Source organism: Phyllostomus discolor, chromosome 10, assembly GCF_004126475.2.
Source record: "Phyllostomus discolor isolate MPI-MPIP mPhyDis1 chromosome 10, mPhyDis1.pri.v3, whole genome shotgun sequence".
In the NCBI taxonomy this organism is placed as follows: Eukaryota; Metazoa; Chordata; class Mammalia; order Chiroptera; family Phyllostomidae; genus Phyllostomus; species Phyllostomus discolor.
The window spans coordinates 46,587,303-46,606,991 of NC_040912.2; the positions used below are offsets into that span (position 1 = coordinate 46,587,303).

A 19,689-nucleotide genomic window follows, 5' to 3' on the forward strand; every position below is an offset into this window, starting at 1 on the left:
GACACTTTGGTTCCCAGCCCGCGCTCAATCCACTGAGCTATGCCAGCCAGGGCAAGAGAAGACACATTTAGATGACAGAACTTGAAAGCTGACAGGACTGGAAATTTGCAATATCAACCACATCCCTATTATCATTATCCGCCTTTATTGATTATATCACTTTAGCATGTTTGGCTCTTGGCCAGATAGTAATGAGTGAGATTTGAGAGCAGAAAAACAGAGGTATTGGAATCAGTATTGCTTTTACCATTTTTTTTCTTTTTTGCAAATTCATCATTTGGCCATGTCTACAGACAACTAGCTTTGTCATTTTGAACAGCCTGACAGGTGTCCAGGGCTGATTTGCTTTGACTCTTTATTTGAAGAGCAAGTTTGGCAAATCACTTATCCTCTTTGAATCTCAGGTTTCTGTAAAAATGTAAAAAGGATTGGGAGAAAGGTCAGGGAGACCCATATGACATGGGGCTTTGAAAACCACACAGTGCTACACAAATGTACAGTGTCATTCTGATTATCTCAGAAGAGTTGTCTGCCTGAAGTGCATCAAGCAATCTTGAAAGCTTAACTTGTGTGCAGAACTGTATGTTCAGGTCAGAGTCACTGGTATGTCGACCAAAGGCTTCACAAAACTCCCTGTGTGAAGTTTCTTATATCAACCATCACTATGGCTACATCCAGCAAGACTGAAGATTCAGGGCTCATTGCAGAGAGTCAGCACCTATAAGGTGCCATACATAATACCAAAGGCACCATGCCTGGCATTTAGTAACATGTCTTCCTTTTCTTGAAGTGTGAATGAGAAGAGAGACTGATGCTCTTCTAGACATTATGTCAGTACTCTAGACATAATCAGGACAATTCTGGAAGTAATCTAACCTTTAAGCAAGTGTGTTCAAATCTAGACATTGTGATTAAGCCAGTCCAGCACAGAGTTTAAAAAGTGAGTTCTGCTGGATTCACCTGTGTGGGCAAGTTACATACCCTCTCTGTGCTTCAGTGTTATCTCCTATAAAATGGAGACAGTAATAATGCACTCCTAGTGGGGTTGTTTAAAGAATTAAATGAAGTAATAAAACACTTAGAACAGTGCCTGCAACATAGCAATCTGTCAATAGGAATCAGCTGCAACTAGTTTTATTTTTATTGGCCTAATTGGGATATTTTTGACTATTATTTTCCTTATTGTTGTTCAAGTACAGTTGTTTCCATTCCCTGCCACTGCCCTCCTCTACCCTACTTCCCACCCTCAATCCTATCCTTCTTTGGTTTGTCCATGGGTCCTTTATACATGTTCCTTGATGATGTTTGCTCTTCTTTCCCCTGTTATCCCCTTCACCCCTCAGGTTACTGTCAGTTTGTTCCTCATTTCAATGTCTCTGGTTCTATTTTGCTTTCTTGTTTGTTTTGTTGATTAGGTTCCACTTATAGGTGAGACCATATGATATTTGTTTTTCACTGCCTGGCTTATTTCACTTAGCATAATGCTCTCTAGATCCATCCATGCTGTTGTGAAGGGTAGGAGGTCCCTCTTTCTTTCGGTTGATAGTATTCCATTGTGTAAATGTACCATAGTTTTTATCCACTCATTTACTTAGGTTGCTTCCAGCACTTGGCTACTGTAAATTGTGCTACTTATTTGTTCATTTATAATATAAGCAACAACCTATCTTATAGAAGTAGAAATGTTTTCAGTGGTTGGGATAAGTCTTGAGATAGACACATAGAAATTTTCATTTTGTGTAAATAATGTTAAAAAATTCTTTTTGATTTAAGAAGTTGGGCACAATAAGGTATCTCAGCTTAAGGTAGCAGGGAGAGGCACAGAATCACCAGTAATGAAAATGGCACAGATGATAACAACCCAGGAGAACAGTAAAGTACATTTAAAATGACAATATTGGTATTACACAGTGCCTATAAAACAGCTAAATATGCAGTTCTTGCCAAACTTGTTTGACATCACTTCTTAAATTTGGCTGGTGAACAAGGAAGACATCTGGAAAAAATATTTAAAACAAAACACTGTCTAATTAGCTTTTAAATATTTTAGTTAAAGTACAGTAATTAAATAATGTGATTCTGAGGGGATAAAAGGAAGTGACTATTCTGGGAAGGCACAGTGTTGCATTCTCAGACATTGCCAGTGGAGAAACACTTGGAGCTTGTGAGGATGTGTAATTATTTCTTCTTCAGTTTTTCATTATGAAACTATTCAAACTAACACAAGTACCAAAAATAATAGAAGGCACCTTTTCTTTACCACTAACTTCAGATACGTATCAATATAATGCCTTAGTTCCTTCATATGGTTATTATTAAAACCAAAATATATTACTGTGTTAGCTGGTCCTTATTCTAGTATTGTTTCCAGTTGGCTATATTACTATTTTCTGTGCCTAGAGATACAATACAGTAAATTAAAACTTGATGGTAAACTTTAGATTCTGAGTTCTAAATAAAAACACCTCCCTCTACCCTCAATCTTCTGAGATACTCACTAAATGTCTGGGCATCTTTGATCAAATCAGTCAGGTTTTTTTAACTGATTAAACAAGGTCAATCCTCTACATTAGATTGTATAATTTAAAGTATCTTAGAGCCCTTGCTGGTGTGGCTCAGTGGATTGAGTGCTGGCCTGTGAACCAAACAGTCAACAGTTTGATTCCCAGTCAGGGCATATGTCTGGGTTGCAGGCCAGGTTCCCAGTAGGGGGTGTGTGAGAGGCAACCGTACAGTGATGTTTCTCTCGCTCTCTTTCTCCCTCCCTTCCCCTTTTTCTAAAAATAAAATCTTTTAAAAAAAATTAAAGCACCCTAGAGATTCTATTTAATATTTTCCTCATCAACTTACCAATTCCCCTATTGGTCATTGGATTCTTCTCAATCCTATGGAATCTATATTAGTTTGGCTTCTCCAGAGAAAGGAGAAATAAAGAGCTTGCCACACAAAGAAAAGCTAAAGGAGTTCAATACCACCAAACCAGTATTACAAGAAATGTTAAAGGGTCTTTGTTAAGAAGAAAAAGAAGAAGAAAGCAGAGGGACATAGTTATAAAGAATAAAATTACAACAAATACATACATATCAATAGTCACTTTAAATATAAATAGCTTAAATGTTCCAATCAAAAGACATAGGATAGCTAAATGGATAGGAAAACCCATATATATATATATATATATATATATGCTATCTACAAGAGGCCCACCTCAGAATGAAAGATACACACAAACTAAAAGTAAAGAGCTAGAAAAAGTTATTTTATGCACGTGAAAAAAACTGGGGTAGCAATACATGTGTCTGACAAAACAGACTTTAAAACCAAGGCTATAGTAAGATACAAAGAAGGATACTACATAATGATAAAGGGAGCAATCCAACAAGAGGATATAACCCTTATAAACATTTATGCACCAAATATATGAGCACCTAGAGATGTAAAGCAAATCTTGATGGACATAAAGGGAGAGATTGACAGTAATACAGTCATAGAAAGACATTTTAATACCCCATTGACTTCAATGGATAGATCTGCCAGGCAAAAATCAACAAAGAAATGGCAGCTTTAAATGGTACACTAGATCACCTGGATTTAATTGATATCTTCAGAGCATTTTACCCCAAAGCAGCAGAATATACATTCTTTTCAAATGCACATAAAACATTTTCTAGAATAAGTCACATGTTAGGACACAAGTCTTAATAAATTTAAAAATATTGAAATCTTATCAACCATCTTCTCTGACCACAATAGTATGAAACTAGAAATGAATCACAAGAATAAAACTGAAAAATGCACAAGTACATGGAGGCTAAATAACGTGTTACTAAACAATGAATGAGTTAACAATAAAATCAAGGAAGAAGTCAAAAGACATTTTGAAACAAGTGAAAATGAGAACACAACAACCCAAAATCTATGGGACACAGCAAAAGCAGTCTTAAGAAAGAAAGTCATAGCATTACAGGCCTACCTCAATAAGATATACAAATCTCAAATAAATGATCAAACTTTACATGTAAAGGAACTAAAAAAGAACATTGTTCTACAATGTACAAAGTGTGTAGAAGAAAGGAAACAATAAAGATCAGAGTGGAAATAAACTAAATAGAGTCTAAAAAAAAAAAACAGTATAAAGCATCATTGAAGCCCAGAGCTGGTTCTTTGAAAAGATAAACAAGATTGACAAACCTTTAACCAGGCTTACCAAGGAAAAAAGTGATAGAACCCAAGTAAATAAAATCAGAAATGAAAGAGAAGTAACACCTGACACAACAGAAATACAAATGATTGTAAGAAAATATTGTGAGCAACTAACTATATGACAACAAATTGAAAAATCTGGATGAAATGGATAAGCCCTTAGAAACATGCAGCCTTCCAGACTCAATCAGGAAGAATCAGAAAACCTGAATAGACAGATTACAACTAATGAAATTGAACCAGTAATTAAAAAAAAAAAAATTTCCAACAAAGTTCTGCACCAGATGGCTTCACGGGTGAATTTTATAAAACATTCAAAGAACTAACACCTCTCCTTATCAAACTATCCTGAACAATTCAAGAGGAGGGAAGACACCCAACCTCATTTTATGAGGCCAGCATCATCCTAACTCTAAAACCAGATAAAGACACTACAATTGCATCAAAAGAGTAAAACGCCTAGGAATGTATTCTTTTTAATTTTATTTACTCATTTTTAGAGAGAGGGGAAAAGAAGGAAAAAGAGAGGGAGAGAAATGTCAATCTGTGGTTGCCTCTCACGTGCCCCATACTGGGGACCTGGCCTGCAACCCAGGCATGTGTCCTGACTGGGAATCGAACTAGTGACCCTTTGGTTCATAGCTGGCACTCAGTCCACTGGGCTACACCAGCCAGGGCCCTAGGAATATTTTTAAACAAGGTTGTAAAAGATCTGTACTCAGAAAATTATAACACACTGAAAAAATATTGAAGAAGATCCAAATAAGTGAAAGCATATGCTATGTTCATGGATAGGAAAAATTAACATCATTAAAGTATCCATACTACCCAAAGCAATCTATAGATCCAATGCAATTCCTGTCAAGATACCAATGGCATATTTTACAGAACTAGAACAAATATTCAAAAAAATTTATATGGAACCACAAATGGCCCCAAATAGCCACAGCAATCTTGAGAAAGATGAACAAAGTTGAAGGATTCACTCTACATGATATCAGACTATACTTCAAGGCCATAGTAATCAAAACAGCATGGTACTGGCATAAAAACAGACATATAAATCAATAGGATAGAGTAGAAAGTCCATAAGTAAACCCATGCCTTTATAGTCAATTAATATTTAACAAAGGAGGCAAGAATATACAATAGGATACAAATAGCCTATTTAATAAATGATGTTGGTAAAATTGGACAGATATGAGCAAAAAAAAATGAAACTAGACCACCTTCTTACACTATACACAGGAATAAACTTTAACTGGATTAAACCCTTAAATGTTAGACTCCAAACCATAAAAAATCTACAGGAAAACATAGGCAGTAAAATATCAAAAATTTATTGTAGCAATATTTTTTCTGCTATATCTCATGAAAGGAAAACAAAAGAAAAAAAATAAACAAATGGGGAGTTCCCCCCAAGATAGAGGTGTAGGTAGAAACCCTTCATTCCTCACAAAACCAAAAGAAGGATAACAACCAAAATTAAATAAACAACTAAAAGCGCCAGAAAATCAAACTGCATGAAACTCTGACAACCAAGTAATTAAAGAAAAAATCAACCAGAACAACCAGACCAGTAAAGTAGCAGACCTCTGGGGCTGACTCAGAAAAACTGCTGCGATGTGGGAGACTGTGGGGGAAGGGGCAGTATGCCGACCTCAGCGGGCTGCACGTGAGGGGACTGACTTAAGGGGAAAACTGAGACTCAGAGCTGACTGTGGGCTATGGCTGTGGTTGCTACAGTGGGAGATATTCCCAGCCTCACACAAGAGTTTGTTGAAAAGTGTGCTAGAGATGAGCAGGCCACCACATACTTCTCTCTCTTGTTCCTCCACCACAGGCAGAGCTGCTGCCCAGCAAGGAGGGTTGCCCTGCCCTGGTGAATACCTAAGGCTCCACCCCCTTACAACCTATCAGCTGCACCAAGACAAAGAAATATGGCCCAAATGAAAGAACAGAGTGAAGCCTCAGAAAGAGAACTAAGCAAGGAAGAGAGAGACTACCTATTCGATGGAGAATTTAAAGCCCTCGTAATCAAAATGTTCACAGATTTGACTGAGCTTGGTTGAAAAGTGAAAAAACAAATGAAGGATACCCAAAATGAAATAAAGCAAAATATTCAGGGAACCAACAGTGACAGGAAGGAAACCAGGACTCGAAGCAACAATTTGGAACAAAAAAAAAAAAAGAAAGAAAAGAAAAGAAAAGAAACATCTACCCAGAAGAAAAGGAAGAAAAAAGAATCCAAAAAAATAGAGTTTTGGAACTTCTGGGACAACTTGAAATGTTCCAATATCCAAATTATAGGAGTACCAGAAGGAGAAGAACAAGAGCAAGAAACTGAAAACTTATTTGAACAAATTAATGAAGGCAAACTTCCCCAATCTGGCAAGGGAAATAGACTTCCAGGAAGTCCAGGAAGCCCAGAAAGTCCCAAAGAAGTTGGACCCAAAGAGGAACACACCAAGACACATCATCATTAAGTTACCCAAGATTAAAGACAAAGAGAAAATCCTAAAGGAAGCAAGGGGGAAGGAGAGAGTTACCCACAAAGGGGTGCATGTTAGACTATCAGCTGATTTCTCAAAAGAAACCTTGCAGACAAGAAGGGGCTGGAAAGAAGTATTTGAAGTCCTAAAAGGCAGGGACCTACATCCAAGATTACTCTATCCAGCAAAGGTATCATTTAGAATAGAAGGGCAGATAAAGTGCTTCCCAGATAAGTTAAAGTTAAAGGAGTTCATCATCACCAAGCTATTATTATCTGAAATGTTAAAGGGACTTATTTAAGAAAAAGAAGATAAAAAAATATGAACAGTAAAATGACAACAAACTCAAAACTATCAACAAATGAACCTGCCCTTTTAGCTCTCTGAGCACCACCATGGTGGTGAGCAAGAACAAGTGCCTGATGATAGGTGGCAAAAAGGGAGCAAAGAAGAAAGTGGTTGATCCATTTTCTAAGAAAGATTGGTATGATGTGAAAGCACCAGCTATGTTCAACATAAGAAACATTGGGAAAATGCTAGTCACAAGAACTCAAGGAACCAAAATTGCATCGGATGGTCTGAAGGGCCATGTATTTGAAGTGAGCCTAGCTGATCTGCAGAATGATGAAGTTGCATTTAGAAAATTCAAGCTAATTACTGAGGATGTTCAGGGCAAAAACTGCCTGACTAATTTCCATGGCATGGATCTTACCCATGACAAAATGTGCTCCATGGTCAAAAAATGACAGACCATGATTGAAGCTCATGTTGATGTCAAGACTACTGATGGGTATTTGCTTCATTTATTCTGTGTTGGTTTTACTAAAAAAATGCAACAATCAGATTCAGAAGACCTCTTATGCTCAGCATCAACAGGTCCACCAGATCCGGAAGAAAATGATGAAAATCATGACCCAAGAAGTACAGACAAATGACTTGAAAGAAGTGGTCAATAAATTGATCCCAGATAGCATTGGGAAAGACATAGAAAAGGCTTGCCAGTCTATTTATCCATTTCATGATGTCTTTGTTAGAAAAGTCAAAATGCTGAAGAAGCCCAAGTTTGAATTGGGGAAACTTGTGGAGCTTCATGGTGAAGGTAGCAGTTCTGGAAAAGCTACTGGGGACGAGACAGGCACTAAAGTTGAACAAGCTGATGGATATGAGCCCCCAGTCCAAGAATCCGTTTAAATTCAGACACTTAATGGTGGCAAATAAAAAGGCCTATTTGTGATTTTTAAAAATGAACCTAAAAGACCAACAACAAAAACTAAACAAATAACTAGAAAAGGAATAAAATCAGAGAAGTGGACATCACACAGAGGGAGTTCAATGGGGAGGAGGAACAGAGGAGTGGTGAGGAAAGGTACAGGGAAGAAGAAGCATAATTAGTGGTATAAAATAGACAGAGAGAGATAAAAAATGGTATAGGAAACAGAGGACTCAAAGAACTTGTACATACAACCCAAGGGCATGAACTAAGGGGGGTGGGGAATGCTGGGGGGTGGGGAATCCTGGAGGGTTGGGGGGCATGGTGGAGAGGGGATAAAAGGGGAAAATTTGGAAAAACTGTAATAGCATAATCAATAAAAAATACTTAAAAATAAACAAATGGGATTACATCAAATTAAAAAGTTTTTGAACAGCAAAAGAAACCATCAACAAAATGAAAAGACAACCCACTGAAAGGGAGAACATATTTGCAAGTGATTAATCTGATAAGAGACTAATATCCAAAGTTTATAAAGAACCTGTGCAACTCAACACCAAAAAAACAACAATCCAATTTAAAAATGGGCAAAGGATTTGAATAGACACTTCTCCAAGGAGGACATACATATGGCCAATAGACATATGAAAGGATGCTCATAGCACTTGCCATCAGAGAGATGCAAATTAAAACCACAATGAGATAACAATTTCACACCTGTTAGAATGGCTATCATCAATAAATCAATAAACAAGGGTTGGTAGGGATGTGAGGGAAAAAAATCCTCCTGCACCATTTGTGGGGATGCGGATTGTTGCAGCCACTGTGGAAAACAGTATGGAATGTCCTCAAAAAAATTAAGCCAGCAATGTCCTCATGAGCCAGCAATTCTGCATCTGGAATATATCTTTAGAAACACAGATTCAGAAGAACAATGGCACCTCTATGTTCATTGCAGCATATTTCCACCAGCCATGATTTGGAACCAGCCCAAGTGCTCATCAGTAGATAAGTGGATAAAAAAGCTGTCATACACCTACATTATGGAATACTATTTGGCCATAAAAAAGAAGAGAAAAGAAAAAGGAGTTATATCCTTGCAAGAGCATGGATGGACGTGGAGTGTATTATGCTAAATGAAATAAGCCAGTCAGAAAAAGGCAAGTACTATATGATTTCGCTTATATGTGGAATCTAATGAACAAAATAAGTGAACAAATGAAAAACAGACTCATAGACACAGACAATAGACTGACAGCTCTCAGAGGTGAGGGTGGTTGGGAAGCTCTCAGAGGTTGGGTGAAAAACATGAAAAGGATTAAGCAAAAAAGTAAAAACAGATACAGACAACAGTATGGTGATTACCAGGGGGAAAGGTAAGTGGGAGGAGGTAGAAGAGAGTAAAGGTGACATAAATAGATAAATAGTGATGGAAGGAGACTTGACTTTGGGTGGTAAACACACAATACAATATACAGATGATATGTTATAGAGCTGTAAATTGGAAACTGTATAACTTTTTAACCAATGTCACCCCAAAATTCAATAAAAATTTTTAAAAAGTAAAATAAAGCAACTGTAAAATGCATGTACTATTATTGTCTCCAGTTCACAAACAAGAAAACTGAGACTTCTGTGGAGGTTAGGTCAAAGTTACAGGGTATTGTTCAGTTACAGCTGGATTTCTAACCTATGTGAAACCACTTGAAAGGATATTAATAAAAGCAATACAGACTGTATGGGGAGAGATCCAGGCAGGGAATATACCATGGCACACATCATGCACTGCATAGTTTTGCCTTAGCTAATTAGAGGAAGGATGTGTTTGTTAGAACATTTTAAAGTGTCAGTCAAAAGACAAACAAGGAAGACTAGTCTCTGATGTTTAGCTCAATTCAGAGAAGTTGACAGTAAGGATAGTTGATGCAGCAAATGAAGAAAAGGGAAAGACAAAAAAGAAATAGAATCATCTTTGCTCAATATTCCCATTTCCAAGGTTGAAATTAATTATAGAGGAAAAGAAGAAACATGGGGACAAAAATAAGGCAGTTGATTAAAAGGCAGAAAATATTAACATAAAAGAAAGCCAGATGGGTTTTTATGTAGAAATAACAATAGAATATGAGTAGTTCCAAGTACCAGTATATCAATTAAATCCAAATTTAGGTTGTTTGAGAGAAAGAAGATAATGCAGAGGTGCTGTGCTTTGTATAATAGATAATGCAGTCCTAGCTTGCCTTGTCCACTTCAGGCTGGTGTGTAGGCTGTTAGGGAACTTCATCCACTTCTGACATCCGGCTTCTGACACAGTAAGTTCTCCAACATTGAATTGGATGATTATCATAATAACTACTTTTACATTATTAGGAAACAGTCTACCTGTTTTTCTTTTATGGACTCATGTGGTATGTGAAACATTAAGTATGTGTGTAATTTCAAGGCCAAAGTCTAGGAATCTAAACTTTGTAGTCAAACCTGACTTTCAACACCAGATCCTCCACCTATTAAATCTATAAACAGGTTATTTAATCCATCTGAGCCTCAATTTCCATATTTTAAAGTCATGCTGATTAAAGCCACCTCCAAGTTTGTTGAGAGCTGAATAAAATGTGCCCATCATTATCCTAATGCCTCAATAAATAGTGATAATGCACAGAGAGTCCCAAACAAGTTGGAAACAAAGAGGGCCACCTCAAGACACTTCATAATTAAAATGCCAAAGGTTAAAGATAAAGACAGAATCTTAAAAGCAGCAAGACAAAAGCAGATATTTACCTACAAAGGAAACCCCATAAGACTGTCACTGATCTCTCACAAGAAACTTTGTAGGCTAGAGGGACTGGTGAGAAGTATTCAAAATAATGAAAAGCAAAAATCTACAACCTAGATTACTCTATCCAGCAAAGCTATAATTTAGAATTGAAGGGCAGATAAAGTGCTTCCCAGACAAGGTAAAACTAAAGGAGTTCATCATCCCCAAGCCAATGTTATATGAAATGCTAAAGGTGCTTATTTAAGAAAAGGAAGATCAAAATGATGAACATTAAAATGACAACAAATTCACAACTATCAGCAACTGAACATAAAAAACAAGCTAAGCAAACAAGCAGAACAGAAACAGAACCATAAATATGGAGATCATTTGGAGGGTTATCAGACTGGTGGGGGAAGGAAGGAAATGGATGGAAAGCTACAGGGATTAAGAAGTACAAATTGGTAGGTACAAAATAGACAGTGGTATGTTAAGAACAATACAGGAAATGGAGTAGCCGAAGAATTTGTATATATGACCTATGGACCTGAACTGGGGGGGATTAGTTGAGAGAATGAGGGTACTGGGCAGAGGGGGACAAAGGGGGAAAATTTGGGACAACTGTAATAGCATCATCAATACAATTTTTTAAATGTGATGATGGATGGATGGGTGGCCCACCAAGAAAGAAAGAAAGAAACAAACAAACAAAAAATGGTGAATGCCTCAAAAGAAATGAGAGGACTTATGGACACCCAAAGTTTGGAACAGAGAAGCCCCAGGAATTTTAAGAGGGTACCACCACCTCAGTAATAGCTGCTAGTAGTTTTAGTAGTATTTAAATGCCCACATGATTTGTTTGCACTTCTAAAACTTGACTGTGAATTAAAAATCACAAAAAGAACTCCTCAGGAAAGATTCACAGGGACCTATGCTAAGCTCTAAACCTTCACACCTCTCAATTGATTAACTGTAATTGTGGGCTGATACAGGGAGGTGTAATGCTCTGAAGAATGATGGCACTGCTTTGCTTGGAGAGATTGACATTTCATTTTCCTAACTGCTTTTCCAAATGATTCTCTTCCTCCTCCTCCACAGACTATCTGAGAATCCAAATGCTATGAATTAACCTATGGCATTAATCATAGCTTCCTTGTTCCAGAATTTTTCATATCAGTGTTTCCCCATGCTATACTCAGCTCTCACATTTACGACTGAGAGGTGGAATTGGAGTAATTCACTTGGAAACAAATATGCAAAGAAATGTGTTTAATAATCACAGCACTTACAGTGAAATTTTTCACTTATATGCGGAATCTTAAAGTCAAAGTTGTAACAAATTGGAATGGTGGTTGTGAGGGGCTTGGGAATGGGGACATGTTGGTCAAAGAGTACAAACTTCTAGTTATTAGATGACTAAATTCTTGAGGCTTAATGTACAACATAGCAACTGTAGTTAATAATAATGTATTGTATACTTAAAATTGTTAAGGAAATAGCCTTGGCTGCCTGGCTCAGTTGCTTGGAGCATTGGACCCTGCACTGAAAGTTTGCCAGTTCAATTTTCATTCAGGGGGTACTTGCCTCAGTTGTGGATTCGATCCCCATTTGGGGCAAATATGGAAGGCAACCAATCTCTGTTTCTTCCTTTTCCTCCTCCTCCCCCTCCTTCTCTTCCTCCTTTTTCTCCTTTTCCTTCTTCTTCTTTCTAAAAATCAAAGGAAACATCCTCAAGTGAGGATTTTAAAAGATTGTTAAGGAAGTAGATCTCAAGTTTCTTACCACACACAACAAAAAAGTAACTATGTGAGTTGGTCAATATGTTAATTATCTTGGTTGTGTTGATCATTTCACAATGCATATATGTATATCAAAATCTCATGTTTTACACATTAAATAGTGTTTACAGTTTTCATTTGTCAATCATACCTCAATGAAGTATGGGGTGGGTGGGGAGGGAGTCAGTATTAAATGATGCCAGATCCCCAGAACATTTTTAAAGCTCAGTGTCCAGATGTAAACTCTACCGATGAGCTTAGGTCAGATCTGTTTAAAAGCAACTTGGACCATTTAAGGAGAATTTTAAGAACAAGAATTCTGTTACCTTCGGTCCTAAAATTCATTTCCTGTATAATTAATTACAAATAGTCTTCTCTGCCTTTTAATTGCTACTGTAAGAGAAAAAAATCAACGGCTTGGAAAATAATCACACTTTTGAAATTACTTCTTCAGAACCTGTAGGATTATGGAAGATGGTGAAAACAAGTTTATCCCTTCTTGCCTTACATACTTACCCCAACCCTAGCACCAACCCACCCACCCTTCACTCATCCGCAGATCCTCCTTTGCCTAGACAACTCCAACTTTCAGACCTTGGCTTAATCATCACTTCCTCTAAGAAGTGTCCCCAACACTCTGCCACTCAAACTAGACTAGGTTTGTCAAAGAAAATTTGCACTAGACAAGTTAAACATGCAAGGAAGACTTTACTCAAGACTATTGCAATAGGGGAGACAGATTGTACTATGTTGAAAGAAAAGGGCAGAGAGTTTTTACGCACTGAGGTGAGCTAATGAAAAGTACTAGAAGACATTAGAGGAGAAGTTGGTCATTGATAATTGGCCATCTGTGTTTGCTAATTGACACTCAAATTAAGCTTCTACAATCCTCTCCTCAGCTTTGGAGACAGGAATGCTATCTTCCTTAATAATTATATTTGAAAGGATGGCTCCCAGGTCCTTGAGAAAGATATTTCTGAATTATAAAACTGGCAAGAGGCTGGTAAGAGATCTACATCTCAGAGGTACAGAGAAATAATTTCCAGTTCCCAGTTTTCTAATGTATATGCTCTAAGCAAAAGGAGGGCAGGGGCCTATAATCAGAAAGCAACCTGTCTAAAGTCAAATCAAGCTGAGGGAAACATTAAGGACATCTTGGTCAGGTCCTCCTGTCTATAATATGTCTATGGCACTTTCCTAGTAGTTGTTCCGATATAATTATTTGTTTGGGTTTCTAAAAGTTTGTAAATGTACAAGCTTAAGAAGACCTCTTGATGAGAGCTCCAGAGGTATTTGCTTTTAGTGTAACTGATTTGTTTAATAACTGTTCATCAGGAAAGGGACAATGTCTCTGGGGTTTTTTTTGTTTGTTTGTTTGTTTTTATTTATTTTTTTAACCACTGTGAAAAAAAAGTTTTGAAAAGAACCAAGATTCTTCAGAATTCCCCCTTACTTGTTCTTTTTAATCATAAGGTTAAAGATTCCTTTGTATATTGGGCAAAATGGAGAAGGAATTTATCCATTAATTTAAAGATATTTATTACCACAACCACAGCACAGTACTGACCATACAGCATGTCTTTTTCCTGATTTTCCATTTTTAAGTCAAGTAAACACAATACACCAAAAGTCTACACACAGGATACACAAAATATTTTTTCACTCATGAGCTGATTCAAACTAACAGATTAGTTCTAATAAATGTGAAAAATCTGCATACTCTTTTTGACTCTGCAAAGATGCTTTAAAGAAGATAATTTAGCAAATGTCTCTTTAAAAAGGTATTTGGAAAATTTGTACTAGTGTCATTTTTCTTCTCTCAAAAATACTTCCTCATAACAAGTAAAAACATTTGCATTGATCATTCTTTTTTAGAAATAGTAATTGTAGGGCTTTGTACCTTGATGAAGGCATAGGTAAACATGGCTCACCTCCTCACACAACCACAGCAGAAATTACAACTAAATTACAAAACAACTATTCCCCAGAATCTTCAGAAAATCAAGCTGTAGGGAAGTCCACGAACCAAGGAATTAAAGAAGTCACACTCATCCAGATGGGTAAGAGGGAAAGAGATGCAGAGACACAGAGATGTGGACAGGCAGTCCCACACCCATGTATAGTGAATAACAATCAGGAGAGATACCTCAAAAGTGAGGGGTCCCAGCCCCACACCAGACCGCCTAACCCAGGATTCCAGTGCCAGGAAGATAAGTCCCCATAACTTCTGGCTGTACAAACCAGTGTGAATTTGGGTGGAGAAAGAAACTGCAGGATCCTCAGGCATCTCCTCTTAAAGGGCCTGCAATGGACTTAGGACATACACACAATCACTAGTCCTGGGCTCCAGCACCAGGACAGCAGCTGGAAGGACACCAGTGGCATACAGAGAGAAACTGAAATATCTGTCATCAGGGCAAGTGTTGGGGTCAGCTTCTTTCAGTACAAAACTCCAGGGCACAGGCAGTGGCCATTGCCCCTTTTCTGAGTACTCTGCCACACAGAACCACAGAGCAGCAACACCATATCTGAGATTACATCAACCTAATTCAAACAGGTTGCTCCACCCTGATGATTACATAAAGCTCTGCCCCACCCGACTGACAGGTATTCTATTCTACTATAGGCCATGATACAAAGACACAAAATCAAAGCAGTTCTACCTAATATACAGAAACAAAAACAGAGAGTCTGCCAAAATGAGAAGACAAATACGGCTCAAACGAAAGAGCAGAACAAAACTCCAGAAAAAGAACTAAACAAAATGGATATAAGCAATCTATCAGATGCGAAGTTCAAAACACTGGTTATTAGGATGCTTAAGGAATTCATTGGGTACTTCTAGAGCATAAAAATGACCCAAGCAGGAATAAAATTTACACTAAGTGAACTAAAGAAAAATTTACAGGGCATCAACAGTGGAATGGATGAAGCCAAGAACCAAATCAATGAATTGCAACATAACAAAGAAAATACATTCAATCAGAACAAGAAGAAAAAAGAATCAAAAAATTTGAGCATAGGGTAAAGGAGCCTCTGACAATGTCAAACATACCAACATTCTAATCACAGTGGTGCCAGAAAGAGAAGAGAAAGAGCGAGAAATTGAAAACTTGTTTGAAAAAAATAATGAAAGAAAACTTTCCAAATTTCATGAAGGAAATAGACATACATGTCCAGGAAGCACAGAGAGTCCCAAACAAGTTGGAAACAAAGAGGGCCACCTCAAGACACTTCATAATTAAAATGCCAAAGTTTAAAGATAAAGACAGAATCTTAAAAGCAGCAAGACAAAAGCAGATATTTACCTACAAAGGAAACCCCATAAGACTGTCACTGATCTCTCACAAGAAACTTTGTAGGCTAGAGGGGACTGGTGAGAAGTATTCAAAATAATGAAAAGCAAAAATCTACAACCTAGATTACTCTATCCAGCAAAGCTATAATTTAGAATTGAAGGGCAGATAAAGTGCTTCCCAGACAAGGAAGTTCATCATCCCCAAGCCATTGTTATATGAAATGCTAAAGGTACATATTTAAGAAAAAGAAGATCAAAACGATGAACATTAAAATGGCAACAAATTCACAACTATCAGCAACTGAACCTAAAAAAAACAAACTAAGCAAACAAGCAGAACAGAAACAGAACCATAAATATGGAGATCATTTGGAGGGTTATCAGTTGGAAGGAAGAAGGGAGAGAATGGAAGAAAAGCTACAGGGATTAAGAAGTACAAATTGGCAGGTACAAAATAGACAGGGGTATATTAAGAATAGTATAGGAAATGGAGTAGCCAAAAAACTTCTTTGTATGACCCATGAACATGAACTAAGGTGAGGGGATTTCCATAGGAAATGAGGGGTACTTGGTGGAGAGGGGACAAAGAGGGGAAAATTGGGACAACTCTAGTAGCATAATCAATAAAATATATTAAAAATATTAAATTTAATTTTTTAAATAAATAGTCATTTTAGTTTTATAAACATTTTAAATCACCACTCACATTTATCCTTGGACTAGAAGAATGAGTTCTAGGAGAAGAATTAAAGAGTTTACAGAACCTGGAACATAAGTTCCTCCATAAGGATAGTTTCCCTAAACTCAGTATTTGGCTGCCTTTTAAATAAAATAAAGATGATTGTTAACTGAATGTAAAGCCCCATGAAACAGACTTTATTAACTTAAAAACTTTTTCTAGTTACCAAGAATCACCCAGGGTTTCTCATGCATGACATTGAACAAGAGCATTTTTAATTCATAACAGAAATTAAAGGCTTTCATTTCTGCCAGGACCATCCTGTGTTTGTACCATAAGGACAAAGGCAATAGCTACTGTTTCTTTCCATATTTAATTGGTCCCTTCCAAAGTTTCAGAGTTAAAAGAGTTTTAATAATGACATCTTACATTTCTTTTGTTTTTCCTAGATATAACTCATGTTTATATAATCCTAATCTATCTGTTGTTTCTTTCTAGATGATATCTGATTCCAGATATTTCCAGATGCCTTGATCACAGGGACACATAGTTGAAAACAAATAATTTTAGATAAGTGTTCTTACTTCATCCAAATGTTCCAATTTCAAGTAGCCCCAAAGCTCACTGCTCAGTGGCTTCAGTAATGACTTCTAGCTGAGACTTCAGATGTATAGGATTTTCTTTAACACATTCATGACAATAGTAATTCCATAGTTTGTTGAAGACAAAATCTGAGCCAATGTCTGGATAGCTAGAAGAAATTTGTAATCTGTGCATGCTGTATCAGTTACAATGCTTGCAGCTGACAAGTAACAGAAAACAAACTCAAAACATTTTAAGCTTTTAGCTTCAACAATAAGGAATTGAATTATCTTACTGTGAAATTGTGGAACTTCACTGGTGGGGAAGTTCCACACTAGTTGAATCTGTAGCTTAACAATACCATCACTGTCCATTGTTTCTGTTCTGCAGTCTTCCCAGTGTCTTCCTTATCCTCAGAACCAACACATAGCTGCTCCAGTTCCAGATATTATGTGGTGAAGAGAAGGGACACCCTTTACTACAAGTTTGTTTTTATCAGCCAAGGAACATTTCCCAGCAATCTTTCTGCTGTGTCACACTACTTAATCATATGGCCTAAACCAGTCATTTGCAAGAAGAATGAGACCATAATGAAAGACAAAATAATCAGAATTTTCCCTAATCATTTGCCCAGATGAAGCCAGGTTCTACCAGCTAAGGAAGGAAGGAATGGCTTGAGGTAGGTAACCCTTAGGGTATTCTGAAATTCCTAGAGCACATTGAGTCATTTACTCACATGCAACTATTTTCTGAGTTTTCACTTTAGACCCTAGGGATAGAGCAGTGAGCAAAACAAATTAAGCCCTGCCCACATTAAGCTATGGTCTAGAGGCAGAAAATATTTAAAAATAAAAACAAACAAAAAGCAAACAGACAAGGATATAAATGGCATGGAGGAGGAAAAGGGGAAGTAAAGAGACTAGGGAGCTCTGGTTCTGAAGGCAGTGTGTGTATATGTCTGTGTCGGGGGCAGGCAGTGGGGGATGTTGCAATAGTATATGGGGCATTTTGGAAAGACTGCACATAAGCTGTTATATGAACAAAGACTTAGAATGTAATTCTCAGTCAAATGAGAAGATACTGACAAGTTTGAACAGAGGAGTGATGTGATCTAACTTTCATTTTTAGAAAATAGACTCTACGTGGACAAGGGCTGCCATAGGTACAAAGAAATACCATTGTCTTACTCTAGGTGTGAGATGATGAAGACCTGGCCCAAATATTAGTGCAGGAGGTGAGAAGTGGTAGCATTCTGGATATGTTTCTGAGATAGAGCAAACAGGATTTCCAGATGGGGGATTGGGTAGTGTGTGAAAAATAAAGTTCAGGATAACTCCAGAGGCTTTGCAACCAGGAAAACAGATTCATCATTACCTGGGATGAGGAGGGTGGACCAGGGATCCACCTCATAAATAGAGGCAGTTTGGCACTGACCATTGGATTTAGCGACATAGAAATCACTGGTGACCTTCACAAAGAGAACAGTCTTTGTTGGGCGAATGATGGACATGGTATTGGTATTGCTAGTTTGGTATTGTTGGGAGTTATTGTTTTATCAGGTGTTTAATTTTTCCAACACATTTTCCCCAACATCATGAACAATTCCAAAGTCATTATTTTCTTATACACAACCCATTTTATTCATCATTGTATCCCAGCATCTAGAAGAGTGTCTAGCACAAAATAAGATTTCAGTACATATGTGTTTATTGAATACATGTGTATCTCCAACAGGACTCCCTGGATTATGACTATAAAAAGGATTATGTTTAGTCCTTGGTCATTAATGTTTTCCCATAATCTCTTTCCATACTAGCCCCATAAAACAGCTGTTTTTTAAATATAGCCAGAGACTTTTTCACCCTGGCTGCTTATTGCAATATATAATACTTATCACTTTGACAGTGTGTTTCACAACCATGAAAAAAGTAAAACCAAAGAAATTCTATAATGAAGAAAGTATCATATCAACAGGGCTTCAGTGAACAGATGCTTGATTAACAACCACCAACTTACACAGTGTCTACTACAGACCTCACAATACCTACTCCTATAATTCTTATCACAGCTCTGTTAGAAGGTACTATTATTTTTGCCCCTGTTTTACAGATAAAATTAAGGCATAAAAGCTTAAGTGTCTTTCCTCAAATTTCATGTTGTTAAACACCAAAACAAGGATTTATACCCAGGTAGTCTGGCTCTGGAATTCATGTTCTTGAAGGCCATCTCTACTGCCTCTATTTACCCAATTTTAAAGGCCCTACCACTTCCGATATATTATATAGTAGTTACCCATTATCCATGATTTTGCTTTGTGCAGTTTCACTTAACCATGGCCAACAACACTCTGAAAATATTAAATAGAAAATTCCAGAAATAAACAATGCATGAATTTTAAATGTTGTGTCACTCTGAAGAGCAAGATGAAATCTCATGCCATCTTGCTCTGTCCTGCCAAGACGTCCAGTGTATCCATGCTGTATTCACTCCATGCACATTAGTCACTTACAAGATGTCTCATTCATCAGATCATGTGTCATGGTATCATAGTACTTGTGTTCCAGTAACCCTTATTTTACTTAATATTGGCCCCAAAATGCAAGGGTAGAGAATTTGGACATGCCAAAGAAGCTGTAAAGTGCCTCCTTTAAAAAGTGAACAGGTGTGTATGTATATGAAAAAATGCATAGTATAT

General features: G+C 37.2%; 1 protein-coding gene and 1 pseudogene across 2 annotated transcripts in view; both read left to right on the forward strand.

Annotated features, from left to right (window-relative positions):
- The window catches only part of LHFPL3 (LHFPL tetraspan subfamily member 3), a 606,934-nt gene that overhangs the window by 247,192 nt on the left and 340,053 nt on the right, over window positions 1-19,689 (forward strand). The window lies entirely within an intron of this gene.
- On the forward strand, window positions 7,074-7,933 carry LOC114507543 (annotated as a pseudogene).